The sequence below is a fragment of the Moschus berezovskii genome, chromosome 16 (assembly GCF_049115385.1).
Source record: "Moschus berezovskii isolate FMDL1 chromosome 16, NW_MosBer_1.0, whole genome shotgun sequence".
Taxonomy (NCBI): Eukaryota; Metazoa; Chordata; class Mammalia; order Artiodactyla; family Moschidae; genus Moschus; species Moschus berezovskii.
In genome coordinates, this window is record NC_142475.1 from 27,230,308 (window position 1) to 27,244,121 (window position 13,814).

Genomic DNA, 13,814 nt, shown 5'->3' on the forward strand with positions numbered 1-13,814 from the left:
TATATCTTGAACTATGTGAAGAAGTGAAAGAAGAATTGCTGCTAAGCAGTTGTGGGTGGTGAGGTCTTGCTTTCAATTTCATTGCTACTTAGCATGGGAGGAACATGATTGTCATGTAGGAGGCAGCACAGAACTGAGACATGAAAACTCGACAATCTAATGACTTTGGGTATATTTCCCGAGTCATCAGATGTCATATTCAGGTGATTCTCCATTAACAGTCTTGTATGATAAGTGCTCTGCTGGTATTTCACTTTATCTATCAAGTCTTTGAAATATCAATATGAATATTGAATCTCCAGGTACAGCTTGTATTTTTAATTCTCCCAGTTTTTATGAATATTTCCAAGTTTCTTAATGAACATTCTTAATAGTCATGTTTTTAAATTAGATAAAAGAAAAATCACAAGATACCTTAAGCTAACAATTATAAAAGTAAAACGGTCATTTGAAGACACATTCAGAATGTCTATGATTACAAATCTAGAACATTTTATCTAGGTTTTTGAAAAAGTAATGAGAATGTATTTATATTAATGTTGTATTCAGCTATTCTGTGATTTACTTAAATAATATGATGTTTCTGTGAAATTATTATCTTTTCTATGAATGTTTTAAAAAGATTATACATACATGATCATAAGTGATTGAAATATTTTTTAAGGAAAGTGTACATTTCTTATTAATTTATATTCAAAGTACTGCGACTTTTTATATATAAATATCTTAATAATTAAATAGGTAAAGGACGTGTAATGACTGAAATACTTTTGAATAAAAGTGCTATATTGAAATCCACTTAAGCACATACTGCATTTTTAATTTTCAAGCACTTCACTGTAGGCTTATATGTTCACATGAAAATCCCTATATCATTCATTGGTAACACAGACCATATTTCATTGAGGTGTGCATGCCTAGCTTTGACTATGTTTCATTCCCTAGGGACTGACAACCAGATGAGTTAATTGTATTAGTGTTGTTTAAAATGCCTTTGTGTAAGGACAAAATGATTTTATCTTCTTTCCTTTCACTGCACTGGAATATGTTTAAAGGTAAAGGAATATCTGACAAATTCTATCTATTCATCTTTCATGTGCCTTGTGTGTCCTTGGAATAAATCCTCCCAACTGTATAACAGCCCACTCTAATGCAGAATTTAGCTTAATGTGGGCTCATTCTGGATTCTTTCCAAGGGGAGGCAATTATCTTTGGAAATACCCAAGAACTCATTTTTATAGCCTAGTCTGCTACAAAGATCACAGGATGGGTTGATGGTGATGATGAGGATAGTAATATGATAATAATAGCTGCTACCTCTACTTATTCAACCTTTGCCCTATCTTTTCTTAGCTGTGTGACATTAGCATGTTTCTTGAATCTTTTGTCTCATTTTCCTTATCTTATATCTTTCCTTATTTTACAAATAATAGTGAGAACAGTGTTCACCTTATGTTGTTGTTTTAAAATTAAATGAGATAATCCATGTAAATATTTAGTGCAGTGTCATTATTCTTGTTGTCACTTTTATTATTATCACATTGTTGCCGGAATGTTTTTCTGACCGCCCCCCCCACCTACTATAGGATAGATATCCTGTAAGTGTTCATCTCATTTCATTTATTAACATAATTCATAGAACCCTCCAAGGAGGGTATTATTATAATCCTTAATTTACAGATGAGAAACCAGGGTCATGGCATTTTAATAACTTCTGAAGTGTCATGCTGCTGCTGCTAAGTCGCTTCAGTCGTGACTGACTCTGTGCGACCCCACAGACGGCAGCCCACCAGGCTCCCCTGTCCCTGGGATTCTCCAGGCAAGAACACCGGAGTGGGTTGCCATTTCCTTCTCCAATGCATTAAAGTGAAAAGTGAAAGTGAAGCCACCCAGTCATGTTCGACTCTTAGCAGCCCCATGGACTGCAGCCCACCAGGCTCCTCCGTCCATGGGATTTTGCAGCCAAGAGTACTGGAGTGGGTTGCCATTGCCTTCTCCAAAAGTGTTATACTGATAGTCAATATAGACTTGAACACATTTGTTTAATTCAAAGCCTTTGAAGGGCATTAATATGAAAATAATGTGTGATGGAAAATCACTATGAGAAATGCTCTTCTCCTCTATAAAAATATTTTTTATAAAGAGAAAATTTTTATTCTATGCTTCAAATAATTGAGAGATGACCATACTTTATATACCAAGACCAACAAACAGATTGACTATAATTTCACATTTTAATACATTGAATCTTTCTTGTAACCATCATAAAGGAGACAGTTGGATTGGTCATTCAATGATTCTCACTATGCCTTTATGATACACAAAGATATAGTTAAATTTTTCCTGGGTTACTGAGAAAATATGTAGAATCAGGCACTTATTGTTCACTGGATTAACTCCTATAATTACACTGAAATTAAACTCTTATAAACAAGATTTAAAAACAGAGGAGCAAAAGCAAGGCAAGTGCTCTACTCATCAGGTGCTTTAAGCTGTTAAGTGAACCTAATATTGAACTTGAAAATTCCAATTATTCCTTTTTACCGAGCTCTATTGAATTACCTTATGATGATAGAGAGGTTGAGTCATACACAACCATTAAAAGCCATTTCTCATTGAGTATATGCAATTTATTAATATTAGAAGTAAAATTGCATTTAGGTTTATCCTTCTTTTATTTATTTTGCTTTCTTTCATTAGCAAGGAACTCAGGAAACCTAAATCGTGTGCAACTCTGCAACCCCATGGACTGTAGCCCCATTCCTCTGTCCATGGGGTTTTCCAAACAAGAATACTGGAGTGGGTTGCCATTGCCTTCTCCAGGGGAACTTCCTAACCCAGGGATTGAACCTGGGTCTCCCACACTGTAGGCAGACGCTTTACCTGCAATGCAGGAGACCTGAGTTCGATCCCTGGGTTAGGAAGATCCCCTGGAAAAGGCAATGGCAACCCACTCCAGTACTCTTGCCTGGAAAATCCCATGGACCTAGAAGCCTGGTAGGCTACAGTCCATGGGATCGCAAAGAGTCAGACACGACTGAGCGACTTCACTTCATACTTCACTTCAGGAAACCTGAATTCCATCTTTTAGCAGTAAAACAGCTAATCTTTGCAATCCATATGTGTTATAAAGTTTCTCTTATGTTGCATTTTCTTGATTTTCCCGGAAGCAACTCAAAAAATTGAAAAGTTTTTCACTCAGTAACTATTTGTAGAAATGTAATTTTCTAAGCTTCAGGGGAGATGCTTATATGTATATACAGGTTATATATATATACATTGTTTATCATATACATGTGAATATGCACACAACACATACAAATGAAAAACTCAGAGTAAGGAAAGTTTACAGAGATTTCTATGTGGGTGGGTGGATCACATTATTATTACTCTTATCAAGAAAAGTAGTGAATAATCAGAAGCAAAATAAGGAAAATGGTAAAGATAAGTAAGGGGAAAAGCAATTTTTCTTTAGAAATGGTTCTTAGTTATGTAGTGTAGTTCTTTTAAATGGCATCCTCATGGTATTTTAAACATGATCTAATTAAAGAAAACATGAAGTAATTTTTTAGGATACATATGCTGAAATCTGTGCCAAAGTAGTTTTGTTAACTAGATTGCAATGCTGTGTAGAATACCTATGATTTTTATTTCAATTTAAACACACAGAACAACATTCAGAAAATATTTTATATATGAAATCCACTGCACACAAATGGAATAAACCCCAGACTGTTTGAGTTCAAAAATCACTGCATTCTACTTTTAATTATATGATCTGCTTATACTTTTTTCACTGATTCAAAAGAATAGAAAAATGGATTTTTAGTCAGTACACATTAATTTGGTTGATTTGAAAAAAGAGCCCTGAATCACTGTATATATTCCAGAACATATTTTCTCTACACAGTGTAATTATATTGGTGGGACCTGAATATAAAAATTTGTTATTTTTTTCAACATGAAAAATAGCAGTGAGCCATATGGCTTCTCCTTACACCATTGCTTCTGATTGACGGCTCAGTTATAGACCCGGCTTCCTAGTTCTCCCACAAACAGCTTTCTGGGAAATCTAAACCAAATAGGAAGTAGAAGCAACAGCAAACCTGTCCCGGGCCTGTTTTTTAAAAAAATTGTGTGAAGTCCAATTTATCCCTTTTAGTAACTGGGACTATTTTATTTTCATGGCAGCAATGAGAAATATCCAGTTCAGTATAACCTAGGATATATTAAATGAAAATAAGCCTTGGACTTCCCTTGAGGTCCAGTGGTTAAGAATCTGCCTGCTAATGCAGGGGACATGGGTTTGATGCTTGCTCCAGAAAGATTCCACAAGCCAATGAGCAACTAAGCTCATGGGCCACAACTCCTGAGCCTGAGTACTGCAATTACTGAAGTCCGTGGGCCTAGAACCTGTGTTCCACAACAAGAGAGACCACTGCAGTGAAGAGTCCACAAACTACAACGAAGAGTAGCCCCCACTTGCCACAACTAGAGAATGCCCTCATGAAGCAATGAAGAACCAGTGCAGCCAAAAATAAATAAAATCCCTTATTAAAAAAAAAGAAAATCAGTCTCAGTTAAAGAATCTGTGAAAGAAGAAACATAAAACAAATAGGAATTTTAAAATTAATTTAGGAAAACATTAAGTTAGTAATAGATTTAATATTTACAATGGTGCTAGGCCGTACATATTTTACTTTTGATAGCAGAAGCTCATCAAAAAAATCAAGAATAGATAATTACTGTTTATATGGAAGCTTGGTGAATACTAAGTAGTTTTATAGATGAACATGTGATTACATGTATCTATAGAAAAACTATTTAAATCTGACTTTAAAAAATTAATATAAAGTATACTAGAATTATTTCCTCATTATAATGCTCAATAAATAGGAAAATATCAAATATTTTTAGCATAAGTTTTAAAAAAGACTGTATGTGAAGTTAATTTTTGGCTTGTTTCATTTTTGTTGTGTTAATGACATCACCAACTGGCAACAAAGGTCTTTGAAAAATATTTATTGAATGACAAAATGTAAAATAAAAGGTAAGCTTTTATACATTTGAACAGATAGGTGCTTGAATAAGACCCTGATAGAAGAGCATGTGGCTTCTTTCAATATTGTGAATATGGGCAAGCAAACATCATCTGCGGTTGGAACCAAGCTGGAGAAATGATGATCCACTTTCTTTCTGATTTGAATGAGAATCTGTCCCTGGGGCATTAAGAGTCACAAAGTGAGTGGGCCTCTCTCCAATGAATTGGTAGAGATCATTAACATAATTACTAGAGAAGGGACATTATTAAAATATTTGTTTTTAAAGTTCCAGCTTTTCAAATATAGCTATCATGGAAGATGGTTGATCCATGCTTCAGGGCAGCAGTTTTGGGAACCCTTTATACTCTTAAAAATTATTGAGAACCTGAAATATCTCTTGTAGATATGGCTTATATCTATTGACATTTATCATATTAAAATTAAAGCAGAAATATTTAAATATTTGTTTAATCACTTAAGAATTAGTCTCAAGCCCAATAGGTGTCAACAAAAGAACATATTCTTCTGATAATAGGGATTTTTTTTAAACAACATAATTAGAATAATGACATTGTTTTATAATTTTTCATATCTAGCTTAGTAAGACAGTTTTTCCTACATGCATCTGGATTCAAACTGTTGAAATTTGATATTTGTGTTGAAGAAAATCCAGTGTCAGATAGGTAGCTGGGAAAAAGTGGGACACTTAATAGCCTTTGCATATAATTTTGTATATTCTATACAACACTAAAACTTGACAGGTGAGTTCCAAAGTAGAATCCGAAACTGTATCCAGGAACTTTTCATATTCAGTTTTATTAAAATCCACTGGGCTAATTTGCCCTTGGAACAAATTTTTTAATCCATACATGATTCTGTTACGTCATGCATTGTTCATTTGGAAAATGATGGCTTCTTTGTGTGTGTGTGTTAGTCGCTCAGTCATGTCTGACTCTTTAGCACCCATGGACTGTAGACCACCAGGCTCCTCTGTCCATGGGATTTTCCAGGCAAGAATACTGGAGTGGGTTGCCATTTCCTTCTTCAGGGGATCTTCCTGACCCAGGGATAGAAGCCAGTCTCCTGCATTGCAGACAGTTTCTTTATCATCTGAGCCACCAGAGAAACCCTCTGGTTTCTTAGTTTTGTATATCTCCCCAGATAAAGCATTTAGTTAAACAACATTAAAAATCCCTTGTTAAAATCACTAATTTCATCAGAAATTTTTTTAAGTATTGGGAAGTTATGAAACTTATGACGGTAGAAATAAGCTTTCTGAAATTCTAATTTTCATTTGGAAGCTCATATGTTGTCATTTGAAACAAATACTGTCAGCTTTCCTTGACAGTAGCAGGATCCATTCATTTATTCTTAGGAAATTATTCATAGACATCTGAATAAACAGTTTGCATATCAGTCAGGTTTTCAAGTAAACTTGAGGATTCATGAGAAAAAGAGGGTCAGTTCAGCTTGTAACTCAAATTACCCAAGTGCTTGTCCTCAAGATAGCATGGTACTGAAGTAGGCTGCAGAAAGCTTCAGTTCACTTCCCATTTAGTCAGACAGAATATGAAAAAGACATGTACACAAGTGATGAGATTGAATACAATTTATATTTTAATAAAATTTATAACTTTTATTATTGCTCATCCAGGATATCGTTAAGTAAAACTGGTTTCCCACCTGTCTCCTGCAAATTTGTGAAGAATAGGGAAACTAGCTTGGTGTCACCACTTTGATGTTTGCTAAAAACATAAGCACATCCGTTGATTTTACACCATTAGTGCAAATGTAGTGAAAATATTGGGATTCCTGGACTAATGACTTCTGGGGTGTATATGGATGTGCATGCCTAGAGGCCATTGTTGGGCTCCTCGCTTCTAGTTCCTCCTCTTTCTATCTTTCTCTTTGCCTTCAGTTTATAAACGACCAGCCCTCTCAAGCCTCTCATCTGTGTCTCTCCTCAGTAGTGCACGGAGCCACTGTGGGTTTACATTGTACCTATCTGTAACCTGACATTTCTCTCTCTCATCTTCTACTATTACTTTCGCATAACCATTCCTGCCCCAAGTTAGAAGTGACTGGGGCAACTTCTAGAGCTTGCAGCTTTTCATGAAAAGGAATGGTGAGGTGTTAACACACATTCTGTGGCTTTCCGATACCTCCTGGAAGTTTCTAAGTGCCCTTCCGGGACCTGCTGATATTTGTCATCAATGTGTTTTTGGAGGTACAAGAACCCTGATCCGGTGATGGTTCCATTTCTCCCCTCCATTTTTTTCTTTATAATTATTTGTGTCCCCCCCCCACCATTTCTAAGTCATTGATTCTCAATTAGTGTTAGTACTTATTCTGTAAAGTGACATTTGGAAATATGGTCATGGGGGCATAGGGGCTGTTCTTGTCTGTCACAGTGATTGGAGAATGTTATTGACAATTACTACCTAAGAACCAGACACACTAAATATTTTTTAACCATAAGCAATAAAGGATTGCCACTCCAAAAATGCCAGTAGTGTTCTAGATTCAAATTCCTTAGGTCCTAGTGAAGAAAGCTTTACGTCTTAACCATGCTCTTTATAACAGCTGTTCAGTTAGTAAGTCACGTCTGACTCTTTGTGACCCCATGGACGGCAGCACCCCAGACTCCTTTGTCCTCCACTATCTCCTGGAGTTTACTCAGACTCAAGTTCATCGTGTCAGTGATGCCATCCGTCCATTTCATCCTCTGCTGACCTCTTCTTCTCTTGCCCTCAGTCTTTCCCAGAATCAGGGTCTTTTTGAATGAGTCGGCATTTCACATCAGGTGGTAAAAGTTTTGGAGCTTCCGCTTCAGCATCAGTCCTTCCAAGGAATATTCAGGTCTGATTTTCTTTAGGATTGACTGATTTGATCTCTTTGCTGGAACTCTCAAGTGTCTTCTCCAGCACCACAGTTTGAAAGCATCAAGTGTTTGGTGCTCAGGCAACACTAATTACCTGTCTTGCCATAACTCTCCAGGTGGATGCCTAGGGCTGACTGCAAAAAATGTCATGGACTAGAAATTAAACAACAACAAAAAATACTATCAGTATATGAAATATGTACATGAATTAGACATTTGAATTTGCAGTCATGTTTTATATCTAATATTACCACTGCATAGGGATGAAACATTAAACAGAAGAACCGACTATATCAGTACCCAGGCATATATTTTAAATATACTGTAGAATTACATTTCTTTCTCATGGTAACTGTTGAGATGGTTGCAGACTGTTATAGATGGACATTGGTATGCATTATAGAAACAGCCAGTGATTTATGCTCCACAGAAACCTTGCAAGGTTTCCAGAAGAATCCATAATAAGCTGAAATTATTCTCTTTGATAATTTTGGGCAGCTTTCTTAATGACAGAGTACTCTAAACAATCTCCTTGCTGGCTTCCAGGTAATGATTTTACCTCCAAAATGGCAAACAAGAATTGATGTTTACAGAATGTCTTCGCAGTGTTTTTCTAGTTACCTCTTTATACTTCATCAATATGGCTTTTCTTTTCTTAACTCAGTTTATCAACTGACACTCTCAGATGTGAAAAAAGCAGTTTGAATGTAGGAGAAAAAAAAAGCACTAGAGTGCAAATAATTAGCTAGTTGTCCCTTAGATGTTTTTGATACTGTTTACTCAAAATATTCCAAATATGTATTTTGTAGGCGTGGTAACCATACAAAGGGCTTCCCTGATAGCTCAGTTGGTAAAGAATCCGCCTGCAATGCAGAAGACCCCAGTTTGATTCATAGGTCAGGAATATCCCCTGGAGAAGGGATAGGCTACCCACTCCAGTATTCTTGGGCTTCCTTTGTGTGTTCAGCTGGTAAAGAATCCTCCTGCAATGCAGGAGACCTGGGTTCGATCCCTGGGTTGGGAAGATCCCCTGGAGAAGGGAAAGGCTACCCACTTCAGTATTGTGGCCTGGAGAATTCCATGGACTGTATAGTCCATGGGGTAGCAAAGAGACACGACTGAGTGACTTTCACACAACCATACAAAACTCCTAGAACTCTTAGTAAATGTTGAATTTTGAAATCAGAATTCTCTACAACTTATTCATGTAATTTTAATTCTTTAAGTCAATGTACAAGATTAAAATAATTCAAATTGAATATTATTCATTGGAATATAATATATTTGCAAAGCTAGGCATTCTATATGACTATCTTACAGTTTCAGTTTATTTAATTTTGCCATATGTTTTTTCTCCAAATACATTCATTAGTGGGCCTATATCATGCCTGGTGAGAGTAACACATTTGAATTGATTTTTATCGGTAGAGAGCATTAAAGAATTTGAATGATGGATATTTCTTGAGTTGTGAATTAATTTGGAGTGATTCAGAACCAGTGTAAGTTTTTGAGATGTTTTAACTGAAAAAGGTGACAATGATGTGTGAGTTAGCACACAAGTTACAAAATCCATAACAACATCCAGTACCCTCTGTATAAGCTAGCTGTGTCTCCTGCTTCGTAGAATTAGCTGTTTTATTGACACCAATATCATGACAGAAACCCACATTACCTTTTAGAATTTTTATATTTGATTGATCATTTCTATCTGGTTTTTCTGTAAAATAGAAAGTTGGAAATATAAACAACCTTTTTTAGAGCTTGACTTATTTTTTGATGCTTCTAAAAACATTTGTTTTGAGTTGACAATATACATGTTTAAATTTTCACTATTTACAATTATGCTGACTACTGTTTTCACCTTAGTACTAATTTAGGAGAATCTGGGTAGAAGTGCATTTTGTGGTTCAAAGATGCCAATAACCATGTTGAGTGGTTCATTTTGAGTGTAATCTGAAATTGTAACATATGGTTGAAAATTTTCATTGATGATGCAGAACTGGAAACTCCTCCCACATTTTTTTTCTCTGTACTTGCCAGTCATCTGCAGTGAGGCAGAAAAGTCTTTTAAACACTGACCCAAAAGGGCAATGATTATCTGGCAAAATTTTTGTGTATTCATCAGAGGACCACGACCGACCTCAAAGGGCAGCTGAAATGGTTAATAGATGATAAGTTAGATGGCATGATTAGGTGACTAAGAAATAGCATTTGCTGAGACTTCAATTAAGTATCCATCTCCAAACAGATGGGAGAGAAGCATATTCCCTAAGATATGTCATGAGCCCTGTCAATCAAGATATCCAGCCTTTTTTTTGGTGGCAAAACCTTGATATGTTAATAAGAGATTAGACTATTTAGGGATTAAGTGAGATCATATATGAAGTGAGCCCTTCCCTGATGGTAAAGAGTCTGCCTGCAGTGTGGGAGACCCGGGCTTGATCCCTGGATCGGGAGGATCCTGTGGAAAAGGGAATGGCAACCCATTCCAGTATTCTTGTCTGGAAAATCCCATGGATGGAGGAGCCTGGTCAGCTACAGTCCATGGGGTCACAAAGAATCAGACACAACTGAGTGAGTTCTCTTTATATGAAGTGAAATATTTCTGAAAAGTCATAAAGTCTTTATCATTTTTCTTTCCTCAGCATAAAGCACAAAGGTGTTAATATTCAGCAACTGCTAGTTGTACATTTGACTGAAATAAAAGTGAAATAGCAGGTTCTCAATAGTCATCCCCCCCCGAGCACACTGCAGACACAAATGGCAATCATTTTCCTCATGATTTCAGCCACTATTACAGAGTCTGTCTTCCTTTAAAATCGATTCTTAGATACAAAAAGAGCCAGTTGGTCTCTGATTACTACACACCTGGCACGCTCAACTGCTGTTCCATCTGAGCATCCAGCGAATCTTATTTATTGCTTGAAACTCTGTTTCAGCACATCCTTAACAACATTTGTTCTCTTTTTCTTGCTTTGCCTTTTGATGGCTCTGCTGTAACTTACCACACGTCATTGAAGTCTGAGTACCCTTACCTCACCCATCTACCCCTCTTTCCAATATTTTTATCCCCGTGGGGTTTGGACTTAGATCAGGGCTGCCTAGACTTCTAATTTTAGGAACAGGGCATTTATTATTGATGAGTTTGTGGAGTGTGTTTGCAAGGACAGTGCTTCCTACTTGTTTTTGATTGTCAAGAATATGAATGGATAGAATTTTGGAGGAGCTGGTCCTATTAACATTTCCTAAGTCTTCTGAAACCATTTCAGACAGTTAAGAGGCAGTTTGTAAAATGTGTTTGCATCTTAAAAATTACAGAGCTTAGTTTTCTCTACAAAATGTTTTTCAAATCCATTCACTCCTCCACTCCTTCACTGAGCTATCAACTCTTCGTGTCCATTTAGTGCTTTCTTTCTTTCACTTTTGATTTTTACCAAATTCCTATATGCTACATCATGGCATTTAAAAAATTCAAATAATATAATGCTGGTCCCTATATAAAATCCTCCAACCCATTTTCATTGCACATAGAATGAAGTTTAAATGTTTTTCCAAGGTCTTCAAAGCTTCTGAGCTGTCCAACCGATTGTAGCTACATACCCCGGATATTTTGATCTACCGCTGCCTGTCTCCTGTGTCTTATTTAATATTAGCGACATGATGAGGGAAGAAAAGAGCACTCCTAACACCTCCTCATGTCTCTCCAACTCAGCCATGTAAGTCTCTGGAAGGTAGTGGTCTTGTCTGAATTGTTCACTGACATTTTCTCAGGGCTTAATACAGGTCTTGTCATATAATTTGCATTAATAAATACAGATTGTGCAGACAATGAATTAGAAGCTTCAATATGCTACTGTGTAATGTAGCTGTTCTCAGAGCTCAGGTTTGGAAGTATTTGTTTATATATTTAAATTCTCAATTTCCCAAGCCAGAGCTGAAGACATTACCTTTCTGTGGATGGACTGGCTGTGGGACATGTTTATTGAACTCTCCTGGAATGTTGAAAAGATATGTCACCTCTTCCTGATAATTCTTTTCTCCTAGTTTAGATAATCTCCAAGAGCCTTTAAACACAAGATTGCTCATCAGTTTTAAGAGAAAGCGTGCTCCAGTCCAGTGCTCTTGGATCACCTTCAAATGTGTAGAAAAGCTAACAAAAATATTTATGGAGATTTGCCTGGAAAATATCCAATCCATTACTCTAGATACGCTACATTTTATTCATTGGTTTCGTTAGACCACCGTCAAGATATTTGTTGGTATTATGCCAAATTGGTCTAGGTCAGAATTTTTTTAAACTGAATAATATTTTGATGTACCTTTGCTGGCCTATGTTGATGGACCTGATAAGAAAGAGCCTTGGAGGGACTTTTCTGGTGGTCCAGTGGTTAAGATTCCACGCTTCTACTGCAGGGGGTGTGGGTTTGATCCCAGGTATATGGTGCATTGTTTGCAGCTAAAAATAAATAAATAAGAGCCTTGAAGCACCCCATCTTTGTGTTTACTATAAAGATGTTGAGGATGCTCTGTCCCCTTACACTGGATTCTCTCTAGAAGGGTATCCACTGTAACATTACCTTCTTTCTCAGGCAGAAGAATAGTTGGTATGAATTGATCTATTTTGCTTATAAACATTGGAGTATGGAGAATTTATTCACATACATGTATTTTTAAGACATTATCATGAATACTTATCAAGCACTTACTATGAAATATTTATCTTATAAAGTACTTTATATGGGTTATCCGGTTTCATTCTCACAATTACCCTATGACATAGATTTTGTTATTATTCCTATTTTACAGATGAAGAAACTGAGGCAAGAGAGGATTAATAATTGTCCCAAGTCACATAACTTGAAAATACTGGACTCAAGTTGTGAACACAGCCTAACTTAAGTAGGTTGCCTCTCAAGTAGGTCTATCTTATTTTCCCAAAGTTTTCTTAGGTCTTATTTTTTATCTACTTCAGTTCAGTTCAGTTGCTCAGTCATGTCCGACTCTTTGTGACCCTATGAACCACAGCACGCCAGGCAGGCCTCCCTGTCTATCACCAACTCCCAGAGTTCACACAAACTCATGTCCATCGAGTTGGTGATGCCATCCAGCCATCTCATTCTTTGTCATCCCCTTCTCCTGCCCCCAATCCCTCCCAGCATCAGAGTCTTCTCCAGTGAGTCAACTCGTCACATGAGGTGGCCAAAGTATTGGAGTTTCAGCTTTAGCATCAGTCCTTCCAATGAACACCCAGGACTGGTCTCTTTTAGAATGAACTGGTTGGATCTCCTTACAGTCCAAAGGACTCTACTTAGGCAACCTTAAATCACTGGGAAAATGTGGCATATAATACAATAAAAAAGTTAGATACCAAACTTTTTTCTTATGAGCAGTATCTCATATCACAAATCTCAAATGAATTTATACGTAGGAAACCAAGTAGAAAGTATTAGAAAGTGCATCTCTACTGCAGTAAGCTATTTATCAACTATTATTCTCTTCAGGTGTATATTTCAACCTTAACTCAACTGTAAGTGAGCTTCCATTTTTCTCAGGTTACTTTTTCAAACTACACCCTTAGGAAACCTAACTTGTTATGTTATTAAAAACTGTGCCTTATATATGGAGTCAATTATGATGAATGCTTGGTATTTCTATAGACTTTATTGCCATTAACAGTAACCAACAAAATGTTCTAAGAAGTATTGGTAAGCTAATTATCTTTTCAATTTATAGCCATGACAAAGTTTTACATGCAACATTCAAGACTTTTTGTTCTTCAGTTTTATTAGTCATTGATGTTAATTATATGCTTAGTATATGTAATCCTGGTGTAAATCATTTTGGGATATAAAAGGATAGGGTTAAATATACAAATGATGTGCTCAAATTAC